The following is a 13,799-nucleotide window of genomic DNA, read 5'->3' on the forward strand; positions in this document are numbered from 1 at the left end:
GACTGAATGAAAGTTAAAAGGCTTCATGATTAGGCCAGACTAGATAGGCAATTAGAATTGCTGAATGTTGCCAAGGCATCCAGCCAACAAGAATTACAACTCAACAAACTGAATGAAGGAGAATAGGAAAAAGGGAAAAGGCTTTAATTAAAATATTTGAGAGCTCACAAGGGATGGGGAAAGTGCCAGGTAACTGGAATATGGTTAACTAAACTGAGGGGATCTGTTCTCTCATTAATGCGTGGGGGGATTCACAAGTGTAACTTCTATTACCATTAATTGGAATTACAGTAAATATGTGATTCAAATGTGTCTTGATGGGGAAAATAGATCAGAGTGTCTAAATTGGCCTTTCCAGTAAAGATGTAATGCCAAATCATGTGGTGATTTTTAGAAGTAGATCAAAATGGCCAAAAGGATTAAACCATCAAACCCAGTTATATCTGTGATGCAAGGCAGCATTTAAGCAAAGCCTGTGTAAAACATTCCTTATGAAATCAAAATTTGCCCCCTTTTGAGTCTGAGGTGGTTCTGTAATAATCCAGTGTTTCATGTGATAGCTTTCAAATCAAAAAACATTTTGTCATAGTCATGCACAACTCTACTCTTCACCCTCTGAAGGACATCTCCAACTACCTGTATTTCACCAAAAACTCTATGACTTTTTGGAGCTCATTTTCAAATGTGAACTGGATCAGTTTGATGTTTGTTGCCTATCAATGTTGTTTCTTCTTCCCCTTCATCTCACCATTTGGACCTGTGTAGAAGAAAGACACTATGCAGAAGTAAGCAGAAGTATAGCCTGTTCTTCCTACCTCTGAGAAAACAATATTAAGTATCAGATGGATAGCATTATTATTTTTGTTCCTGTTGCCATTGCCCTATCTAGAAAGGCTCAGAGCAGCTTATAATAACAGACAAACAACCCACAAGATGAAAAAAAAACAACAACAGACTCCCCAACTGATTGATGCACTAACATTTTAAAACTCCACCCCACCCACTCCTGCATCCATGCCTATTACCTGGGAGAGCAAACCTTCTGGTGCATCACAACCATGCTACCAAACCATCAGTGAGACAGTGGACATGTCTACATGGGCACGTTTACTGCTCAGTAACCAAAATTACTATGTAGTACAGGTGCATGTCTACACATGCACACCTGTACTGCACAGTAAATATGATGACTTATGCTGACCTGAGCTTAAATTTGATACCTGCATCATGCAGTTATCAAATTAACATCTAATTAGTTACTGTGCAGTAATTCATGTGAAGATGACTTACTGCGCAGTAACACTGTGTGTGTGGACTGACTTGGGACTAACTTTTGTCCCAAGTCAGTCCACAAACAATGTTAATATGCTTTAATGCCTGCACATGTACACACTGGCCTATTCTTACTTACTGTGCAGTAATTTACTGCGTAGTAAACTTAAACCAGCATAAATGCACATGTAGACAAGCCCAGTTTCTAGCTAAGCTCAGTGTTAAGGAGGATGCAACAGTCTAAATGGTCAATTAAACTAAAAAGACTCCTTTGTTACAAGTAACTCAAATCAGTATCAATAGGTCTTGATACTAAGCTGATGTTTTCCCATCCCCTATTAGACATGTAATCTTATCTTCAGGTAAAGGTGAATTACCATTAACTGCTTCAGCATCTGGTGTTCCTATGTGAACTATATATTTCATTTTTCATTTTTTTCTAAGGTTATTGTCCTCATAGGCCTGGGTTGAAGGCAAGAGTTATTTAAAAAGGGGAAGTAAGATTAGTATGTTTACTTTCACAATGAGAGAATATTAAGGAATTTGTAAAATATTCTGTAAATACAAAACCAACCCTACTTTATTTCATTATCTCTTGATTTTATGTCATTTTAAATGAACAAGAGTCATAACTAAACCAATAGGTAGAAGAAAAGATGACAGAAGAAGAGATGAAAGTGTTGGAATTCATATATAAGGCTTTCAGAAGGAAAAAAAGGAATCCCTAGGGGCTTAGAGACGGGGTGGATACAAAAAAGAGGCTGCATTCACAGATCTAACTATGCTGTGATTGCACCTCAAGACAACTCAAGGAAATGAGGCATCAAGAAAAAAAAAAGAACAAGCCTCAAAAAAGTTCTGTGAGCTTTGACACGTAATATCAGCTTCACTGGTGCACCAGACTATACAGCGATCCAGCTCACTCCCATCTTTCAAAGGAAGTCATTCTCTTGTACTAAAAAAAAAAGGATTAGCCATCCAGCAATTCCAGAATTCTGGCAATTACTTTTATATGAAATAAAATAAAACAAAAAAAAATAAAATCAACATCATTAGCAAGACCTATCTAATGTTACAAAATAGCTAGAAAAGATTTGGAGGAGTGAAAAATCACAAGGTACAGTCATGTTACATTTTTCTGGGTAAGATGGTTGCCTATACTGTAGCTTAATTTGTAATTTCTAGTCATATAAGGCAAGCATGGGAAGACCATATGTCTTCTCTTGGCCCTTAAATGCTCCTATTTTCCAGTAGACTTGCCTTTTTCTCCATCTATTGGCAGTCATACCATTTGCTATTCAGGTGATTGCCTGTAATGAGCCAACTCCTGTTTCTCTATGAATAACCACTTTTTCCCCCAATTATTTTAGCTGCCAGCAAGTCACTGGTGTCATGTTCCTCAATGCAAATCTGACTGTCAATAGAAAGCAAGACTATACTGAGAGAGACTTTGTGGCTGTAGCCTCAGCTTATACTTTTTTTTTTTAAATCTCATTTAGTTTAGCCTTCTGGGGGCTAGGTGGCAGAGAGTGGTGGGCCACATTAAGAAGTAAGAATAATTAGTTTTGTGCTCCACATGCCCTCATAATGAGCCTTCCCATATGGTACTCTGAAATAAATTTATTATCAGTGTATAGAGTGTGCCTTCATGCCACTTTATAAGGGTCCATTTTAGTCAATTACAGATCTATAAAATAAGAAGTTACATTAAAAATGTTAAACCAAATAACTCACTGAATCATTTAAAATTTAAATTAAACTGTAAATCCACTCCTCCAAAAAAGGGAAAAAATGAGAAAAAGCGTACTGAAGAAAAACAGCTCTCTTTTACAAATCATTCACTAAGGTGGTGCTCTATTTGAAACATGTATCCAAATGCTGAGGATTTGCTGTTGTTTTAAAAAGGTGTTTTTGTGTTACTCTTTTTTGGAGAGGACAAGAATGGTGTTAATTAAAAAAAAATAGCATTATTTATGGACCCAGTAAACAAGTCAGGAGAATGGTAACAGAATTGCTGGGGGTGTATAATCCCACTAAATTTAGGGACTGAAATTACACATAAACTGGTAGAAGTGATTGGAAACCAGTTCAAGTCTGTAACACAATAGAAGTTCAGTGCACATAAACCACTTTCAAAATGGCCGAAATCAGTTTAAAATAAACTTGAATAGATGTACTTTCAGACTTAACTGATTTAGGCTAAATCAGGTTATTGAACTTCTGTCCAGCTCCACTCCAGGTTCAAGTTAACACACAGTCTCCCAGCATCCCAGGATGGTTTGCACCTTCCCTGCAACCCCACCTCCTTCCCCACTTGCAGGGTGGGTGGGTTAGCCTTGGCCCAAGCTGTCTGTTCCAGCTGAGCAGAAAGGTGTGCTCTAGCACCCCCTGGCTTCTGGCTTGGGCCACTGCAAGCATGTGGCTGCATTTCCAAAATCAAAAGTGAACCTCTGTTCACTTGCTTATTGGCTCAATCTACACATCTTAAACTAACCTGCAAAGATTGAATCTATTCAGCATTGACTTTTTTTAATGTACTTAGCCTTAGTGACTCCATGTGGGCAAGGCAAGGCAAAGCTTTTCAATCTGGACCATCCTTTCTGAGAGTACCCAGAGTACTAAGCACTATGCTTGATGGCAGGTGTTAATAGAACGATAATAATTCTATAAAAATGAATTGTCACATTAATAATATAATATAAATCCAAAAAAACAAGAATCTGAGAATCAAGGCCGAGGCCCATACCAACTAAGCAATGCCCAAAATTTACCTAACTTTAAACGTTGTACTTTGTGAGAGAAGAGTCTCTGAACTCTAACGAGTAGATTTCCAAGTGCTGTGCCATATTTTATATCACATGATTCCATTTACAGTCACTTACAAACATCTGACCACCTCTTTGAACATCTAGCTCAGTAATAGATGTTGGCAGATGATGCAAAGAGCTGCACAGAGGAGCTGTTTTTCAGTTAACAAATGTTACTGGCCCTATAAACCCAGATACTACATATTCCTGAGTGCCCTCTACTGGTATTTTATTAACTAGCTTTTTACCTATATGAAGCTCATTCATAAGAGCAGATATTAAAAATATCCACTGCTTTATTGCTGAGAGGTGGTTTTTTTCTGTTTTTTTTAAAAAGCAAAGCAATAAACTATTGTTTACATAAGGTTGACAGCATTTTTGCACTGAGCTGCTGCAGAGCAAGCAGTCAGCAGAGGGAGCACAGGTGAACAAATAAAATTCGTTCCCTAATAGTCTGCTAACAATTTATGTCATCTTTGATTGTGCTGATGCACAAACAGGAAGAGTCATGTTGGCTTGTACTCCAAGGAAGAGGAAAAGGAAAATTGCCGTTTATCCAACAAATGAAGAGCAAATTCATTCATAAAATAATATTTTAAATCTTATAAAGACAACAGAATTGTATTTTCAAACTTGATGATGCTTAATTAACTTCTGTAAAGCATTTTTAAAGATAAAAGGTGCTATGTACAGGCAAACTATTAGCATCACCATAAGGACAAATTCTGCCTGATACGCACACAAATTTGTTGCTGCTCCACAGATTTCTGTAGATAACTCAAGATTTATGTTGGTGCCCAACATTTGGCCTGTTGTATTCAGGTGTTTTCCTGAATATACAGAAGCAGCATAGTACTGTGTTTAAATTATTTTGCAATTATTAAAATTATTGTAAGAGTTATGGATCTGTGTCTCTGTTAATGTAACATTTTAATAGGAAAGTTGAACATATTTATATACACATGGGACACACAATGACATCCTTACTTAAGTTATACATAGGAAAAATTACTTGCTCACTCCCATTAATTCCTAGTTTGCCAGAGGATTAATTTCAAAACTTGAACCTTACAGACATTTTTCAAGGTCATTTCAATGCCTAATGTGTGCCTAGTGATTTTTCAAAGGTACCTAAGCACCTGTTTGCTTCTTTAGTCACCCAAATACCTTTAAAATCTGTCTATTAGAATATAATAAAGAACTAATATAAGGCACAGTCTATCTGAAGTCTACATTTGAAATCTGCTTTCAAACAGCATTTGCAGATTGGCCAGATGGTAATTAGTGTGGAGGTGTTCTCCCGGCAGATTTGCTTGCAGGACAGGGTTTTTGGTACTTATTCCCCCCTCCAGCCCCCTCCCCTTCTTCTTCTTCTTCTTTTTTTTTAAGATCATTACCAGTTTTGGAAAGGGTGAATAAAAGTCGAGCTAAAAAAAAAAATTCTCTAGTTTATGATATTTAAGAAAGTGCCTGTGATTTACTCCAGTGAGACCAATAAGCAGAAGACTAAAATAAAAAGGCAGAAGGCTAAAGTGTCAAAGTGTTGTTAAAGTACATGAAAAAAGCAATTCACTTGGGGTTCATTGTAACACATCTAATAATGAGCTTCCCATATTTAGACACAAGAGACAGCAAATTCAAACCCCCTGGAAAGGATGTGATACAGTTATACAACAACATACCAAACTGTATTATTTTTTTGTTACTACCTATGGTTTCTGTAGGGAACCAGATATATCTCTGTGCTGCTATGCTCAGAATAATTTGAAATCCCTCTTTAACTGTACATTAGCAAAATCATGTCAATACTGAAAAACCTCCATTTTATGCTGATTGGTTTTAAATACCAATAACAAAGTAAAAAATAATAATGTGTTTTGTAACTGGACTCATCTCTTGTGGAGGTTTTTCAAAAACCTTCTAGTCAGTACATAGGATAGGATACATATTGTCGGAGAGAAGTTGTTAAAGTGAATTTGAAATGTGCTTCTCAAAATATCGTTTACACATTTACCAGATGGTAAAATAAACATGTAAATTGTTATTGAGTATACACCAACTTCATACTACAATTTTACCCACTGAAAGAATGGTGTAAAAATTGTTGCATATAGTGTTACTTGTTCATTTAATAGTTTATTAACATGTTTAAATAAATGTGGATAGTGGGCTTACTTTTAAAAGAAAAACATTAAAATATTCAGCATTTTAACACACAGATTAAACCAGAAGAAACCATTTGCTTCTACTAAATATAACATTAACCTTATAAAAAAAATGCAACTGCAACGTGGTTTTCAAGGGCTTGTCTACAAACAGAAGTTACACTAGTTCACCATAAATTAATTTTAGAAAAAATCAGTTATACCAATGCAAACCTCTTATGATGTTTGGAACCAGCTTTCTATGAGTCATTATTTAAATAAGAATTAAGTAGGTTTAAAAATAAATTTTGGTTAAACCCATGGCAACTCTGCTTGTAGAGCAGGTCTACGGACTAACAGTCCCCTGTGCTGTAGGAATACTCTCTCTACAGCTACCGTTTACATTTTTTAAAAAATTAAATTAATTATTTGGTATTATTACAATCCTATATCCAAAGCAGAGTCTAATCTACAAAAGATTAGCAACACAAAGAAAGTGAAAAATCTTCTAAAAGTGTAAGCATTGCCCTCCATTCAAACCAATGGCTCTAGGACATGTATTCAATTGCTAATGACTCTAGTTGAAAACACTGGATTAAAGTTGTATCATATATTGTGTAAAGTATTCATAAAATGCTTTTCTCTCTTCAGTGTCTTGCTTATTAAATGCCCGGCCTTGACCATCCCAAGCCAGGCCAAGACAATATTTTGAGCTGCAGCCTATTTGTTAGCTCTACTTCATGGTTATATTTTCTGTGCTCTGTCCCAATTTTTTTAATCTTTGCCTTTACCACAGTTCTTTCTTAATGTGTTTGCTGTGACCATAGTAGTCTCTTAAACCTACCCTGCCTCTCACCAAAACTGCTGCTAAATCATCTTCCTCTACCACCACTCAGACTATGTCAATTCCCTCTTTGAATCAATTCATTGCCATTGCTACGCAAGTCAGTCCCTTTGCCTTCATCTTTTAAAATTATAAATTTATTCTGTAAATTGTATTTTTAGTTTATATATTCAGCTAATTGCAAATTCATTGCTCCTTAGAAATGAAAATATCAGTTACTCTAGCAACTCTTCTTTTTTTTTAATCCAGTTTTTAGATTTTTAGACATTACCCAGAAAATATTTTTGATGCTCACCTGCATATTGTCGGAATAATTTTGCCTGGGCTTTCCTGTGCAATTAAGTTTATCTTTCCCTGTCTCTTAAATCCAGGTTATTACTATTTTACTGTTTGATTACTGTATGCACCAGAAGTTAAGGTTTTACCATAGAGATACATCTGCATGTTTATTCCATAACCATTTTAAGTGCAGTTACGAAAATATGAGATTCTGCCACCTTTAGTTCGGCAGGATTCATGGATTCAAGCAGAATTTATTGTAAGACATTGGACAAAGATCTAATACAATGGCTCACATATAACCTACTCAGTGTAAAACTGTACTCTCTAGTGGTGACTGTGCCCGAGATAAAGGTTGCTTTGCCTTTACCAGGCAAATGTAGACCCTTGTACTGCAGTGCTCACTCTGGCCCTAGACTACATGTTTTAAGATTCAGAGATCACATATTCACTCCTTGAGCCTGATGACCAGATATGGGGCACAACAGTACATATTCACTATTTATAACAAAATTGAGGCTGTTTTGTGGCTGCAGGGAACATAAGAATTTTAAGCGAGATATAATTATTGCATTAGATAACATATCAATTTTAAGCGAGATATAATTATTGCATTAGACATTCTGTTTTTCTTCTGTGCTTTGGAAATATGATCCCTAATACAGGCAACATTTTAATTACTGCAGAAGGCATATTACTGAGCTAACTCCTGAAGAAAAAAGAAACAACTTTAGACCCTGTTCCTGCAGGGCCTACTGAGCATGCTAAACTGTATGCATTGTATATATACCCACTCCAAGTACTTTAAAATTAAGCAAGCACTTTGGCCTTTGCAAGACTGGGTGCTTGCTTAATTTTAAACACCATGAGTACTTACCATGTAATTTTAAACACCATGAGTACTTTTGCAAGACTAGGGCATTAGACTCCCATATCTGTTAAAATGGACAGAATAGGATCTGATAGGACAATTGTTTTTGTTTATTCTTTTAAATAACGTCTATGAAAAAACACTGGATTGTGTCTGCTAATGGAAGTCTTCCATATTGGAGCACCTGGTAACAATAATGAGATTAATTTAGACCATACATTACTGTCTACATGTTAAAGGCAAAATGAAGACTTCCATAGATCCATGCAGCAAACTAACATCACAATTTTCTCTGTTTGTTGATATAGAAGACTTTTTATGTTATTTAACTTATTGGTCTTTTGTCCCTTAATATGTCTAGATTTCATATGGTTCTTCTATCTACCACTACTTGGAAAAAATAATTAAACTGTAATTAAAAAGAAAAACATATCATTTAGGAATCCTATCCACTGATAACAGAACATTGGCTGGAAGTAATACAGACACATAAAGGTAAAATTAAAACCTTAAGTATCCAAGATTAATCTTATCAGAGCATTTAACACAACATCTAAAAATGAAGAGCCTATAAAACTCTATTGTAAAAAATAAATTGCAGAGATTTTTAAATTATGACTATATTAATTGTACAACTGTATATTATATTTAGATGGTCTAAGAAGCACTGAGAACTATTTTCTCATTAAAGAAACTGAAAGATCTACTGACTGAAATACAACTTTCCATGTATATTAAGATCTACTTATTTCTCTCAGCCTTAAATTGGTCCCCAAAATTCAACCTTATACAAGGAAAGCTAGAACCACCTGGATCTTTCTTCATTCAATGTAAAAAATTAAGTACATTCTTTAAAAAATAATCCCTTTGTGTTTGAAATATTACAACTCTGAGAACCTAACAGCAAAAGTGAACATGAGCAAAATTGAACTTGACTGATTTTCAGTGTGCTAGCTAATTAAGTGCAAATGTGAAAAAGGAGGTGGAAAACATACACCTACACACAAAAGGAGTCATCAGTAACATAAGAAAATAGCTTATAGTATAACCTATGGATAACTCGACTCTCTTTTCAAACAAACCGTACCTTCTGCCGATACAGTCCAAAGCAGAGGGCCAGAGAATCCTGTCATAGATGAAGTCAATACAATTACAACAGTGGTTCTCAACCTTTTTAGACTCATGGCATGCCTCCTTCGACTCAAGGCACCCCTCAGAAAATGCCAGCTCTTAGCTGCCACTAATATTTTTTAGTGTAGAAAAATAACAGAGCAATTCTGCTACAAAGAACTCAGGGAGATCACAAGTCAGAATATTTTTGACACTATGGATTCCTATTTGAAACCTCTGGGTTTATTTTATGAATCATGTGTAGATATTTGTACACCTAATACTACACAGCACCCCAAGGTACCCTTAAAAGGATCTCCTGGCACACTGGTTGAGAATGACTAAACTACACAAATTTGCACTGGCTGAGGATTTGGCCTGTAATATTTTCATTATAATCATTGGGGGGAGGAGGGGGGAGAATCTTCAATTATTGAAAACGGGGGCTCAATAATGTATAGGTGGGTGTAATTTGAAAACCTGCAGAAGTGATTTAGAAGTCCCACTCATTTTTTATGAGATTTCAGCTCTCAAATGCTTAAGTAATTTCTGAATGTGGAAACTAGGCTCCTAAATCATTTAGGTCCCTTTAAAAAAGTAGCCCATTCCTAAGGGAAATAAACTTTTCAGTGGCTAGATAGTTCAGGGGACTGATCCTCAGAAGCAGAACCTGTTATCTGGAGGTCAATGTTCTGGACCTGTTCTGTATCAGCAGTGAGCATGGACCAAATGCTCTAAGAAGAAACCCAACGTGCAATAAGGTGAGCTGGGCTGGTAGAGGGAAGCTCCTTCTAAAATGGAAGCTTCTGCTAAAATGGAAGCAACAAGCTTTATTGGACTGGCTAGAGAGAAGGTCAGGTAATAGAAATGGGAGGTATGTGCTTTGCTGTCTTCTGAAAAACGGCACGAAACCTACAAAGCAAATTGTCATTTGGGTTACTGGTTGTCAGGCTTCACCATTACAGAACTAACCCAATGTGATGTGTGGGGGAGTTATTAGCATGGCTAGCACCATAGGTGATGCTTCGGGGGAGTCCCCCCGCCCCGATTTTTGTGCTGGGCACAGGGCTGCAGCTTGGCTGCAGCCAGGGCCCAACAGCAGTGGGGGTGGCAGCAGCAGTGCGACTTCAGCACCAACAGCAGAGCATGGGGCTGCGACCAGCCAGACCCAGTGCCTGGCAGTAGCAGGGGTGTCAGCAGTGCAGCGTTTTGCTCCCCCACTGTCAGTACTTATACGTCACCCATGGCTAGCACAGTATGACAGCTAGCCATACTCATGGGAGGAAGGCTGGCTAGTAAAATGTCTTGTCCCTTGACAGCCTGCAAAGATTAGGTCTGAATTTCTTGCTGATCCATTGTCCATAGAACAAGATCCTTGCCTTAGCATTCCATAAACCATTCTACAAGAGCAAGGCCTTGACACAAATTAGGAAGGATAAGGGGTAAGGAAAACCTTAAAGGATAAGGGACCTCCATGGATAAGGCCCTGACAGGAATTAGGATTAAATCCCTCATCCACAATTATCAGGAATATAAAACCCCAACAATCTTATGTTTTGCCCAATCCCACGAGGTAACCTTTCTCTCCTCAGCAAGCACTTTTGCAAAAAGGAATGATCTGAGCAAGATGCTTACCTTCCATAAAGAACATTTCTGAAAAAGAGTTGATGAGTATCACTTATTAAAATGAGTTATTTCAGTTCATTTCCAAGTGGGCAGACACCTCCATCCAAAATGGTGTATGTTTTGGTACCCTCTTCTTAAACAGACACAAAGTGCAAAATACCCTGTCATCTCAAATCATGGGTTCTACTGGTTCCATGAACAATAAATAGAGAGCAGTCAATCCAGGACTAAATTTATTTCAAGTGTGAATCCTGCTAAAAATTAATGCCATAACATGGCACATTAAAAAAGTAAAGTGTAACGATATACAAGAGACTGTTGTTAAGTCACATTTTGACGCACAATTACAGAAAAACTGAAAAAAATACCAAGAATCCTAGGATAATTTACTTAAAAATATCAAATGGGATCTTATATAACACAGTGCATTATCTCAGTGATACTGCATTTCCACTAAAGGAAACATTTAGAATCGTTAAGACCACTCCTAGTCAACCAGACAGTTCTAAATATAATAATCTTACAATCATTAGGGAAAGTCTTGATCCTGAAAACATTTTTGCTTCTGAAGCTCTACACAAGCGAGTAATCTTAATAGGAATGCCCTTGTTCTTAAAGTTACTCACACGTTTTAAAGAAGATGCAAGATAAAGGCCTAAGGCAGCAGGATAAATTGTCAACCTTTTGCCCTCAGTGCCTCTCAAAACACAATCCAAGTCACTGCTGACCTATTTCTTATTTAAAAATGAAGACATAATGGCATAGTACTTTTTAAACAATATTATAGGGGGGTTAAATCATTTCAAAAGGAAAAACAGGCTGCTTTTCTATTTGCAGACATTATTCTGACATATTTATTCATAGATTAAGGTTCTAACTATACGCAATGGAAAAGATTACCTATGCTCAACAATGAACAAAATTCTCAACAAGTTAGGAGAGAGTCAACTGATTAAATTAAGTAGTATTTTGTTTGTGTTCTCATATCATGTAACATTTAGATAAACCTGCAATATGTGATCACCGAGATAAACGTACATATATCTGTTTAGCATGTGGCTACCTTCATATATTACACCTACTTAGCTAAACAAAATAAAGTCTTGAAGGCATACATGCATCTGAAACCACTTTGTTTCTCAAATATTTTTTCGATTGTACTAAGCCACGCATTTCCCACTGTAAAATTTATAACAAAGTTAATTTTTAAAGCAAAAATGTGTGTTAACTGAGCACAATGCTAGCATTTGAAAAACATCTTCATGAGAAATCCTTTTCTCTCACTACCCAACACCCACGCACCTGCACACACATTATTCCTTAATATCATAAATAATCCAAATTAATTTGAACAAACCTTCCAAAAACAATAACCTTTGGACTGAAAACAAACCAGAGAAATTCAAGCTTGTGAAGTAATTTGTGGGGGAAACATGCAAAACACCCAAAAATTAGGACAGAGAAAGAAAAGCTTTTGATTATACCCTGGCCATTGCTCATTGCTTCTAGGAAAATTATGCAAGTTAGATCTCTGATCACCAGATTCAGCCTTCTGCAGGTTGCAAAAAAAAAAAATTATTGTTCAACAGAGGTCCCATAAGTAGTGTCTCAGGGAAGGGAGTGAGGACAAGTTACAGAAAATTAAGAGGAACGTTTTCACATTACGCCTATTCTCCCAATCTGTTGTGGTTGTTCATGTAACTCCATAGGTTTACTTTTTTTCTGACAAGTAATACAAGACAGATTCCTGCCTCCTTAGGATCTTGCAATACAGTTTAAACATAGCACATCAAGTGGTGATGAAAGAAGGTTAGGGTGGGTTTGAGAGGATGAGGACTACAACAGTATACGATGAAGCGACATCGGTTTGATTGTATACACATAATTTGCATGATTCATTGGACCAAAATGGCCAGAGGAACTTAAAAAGCTGTCAAAGGCATCTTTACCTCTGACCTACCTAGTCATCCATCTGCTTCCTCATGCCATCAATCAAAATCCTCCTATCCATCTCACTATTCCATTACACACATTTTCCACAACTCTCTCTCCTCCAGCATTTAAAAAATAACTTAGCAAACATTTCAATCAGTCATTAAAAACCCTGTTAAAATATGCAATGTGTCATCAAATATGCAGAGCATAATCGTGCAGGATCTGCTACAGTGTAAATTCGCCTATTATATTGGATACGGCACTGATGTGAAATAGAATACAGCAAAGTGACAATGCAAGAAAGTTCTTACACTTCAGACTTCTTTGCTCTGGACTATCTGTTCCTGAGAGGTTTTTGTCTGCCAGTCCAACCAAGCAAAGGGAGAGCAACTGCACGGGTAGTTTAACAGGAGAATTCAATGAAAAGCCCACTTTCCATGCCTGGAATAAAAATACGACTTATGCGGCATGTCAAATGCATGCGATTAGAGTAACAAATTCAGGCAAGGGGGGGTTGTTGCTTCAGCTCAGCTGAGCGCACACAAGTTAATCACCATCTCGGCGGAGCGGGGCAGACGCGGGGTGCCTGCTAGTAGGGGCCGCCCCGCCCGCCCGCCCGAGAACCCGCCCCCGTCCCTCTTGTGCCCTGCCTCCACAAGGCGCCGGGCCTCGCGGGCTACCTCAGCCCCGCGGTGGAGAAGCGGGCAGAGCCCCTTGCCCACCCGCACGGCCCAGCAGCCCCACCCCGGGACGGGGCTCCCCCGCCTCTGGGCCGACTCCCGCGCTTGGGACGAAGCGGAGGTGAAAGGGGCTTGACTCGGGGCCAAGAGCATCGCTGTGAAAACCAGCAGCGCGGCCCGGGCGCCTCGGCGGGGCCGTCCCGGCGCCCGAGCCCCCCGCAGCTCAGAGCA

The sequence above is a fragment of the Alligator sinensis genome, unplaced genomic scaffold (genome assembly GCF_000455745.1).
Source record: "Alligator sinensis unplaced genomic scaffold, ASM45574v1 scaffold389_1, whole genome shotgun sequence".
NCBI lineage: Eukaryota > Metazoa > Chordata > Crocodylia > Alligatoridae > Alligator > Alligator sinensis.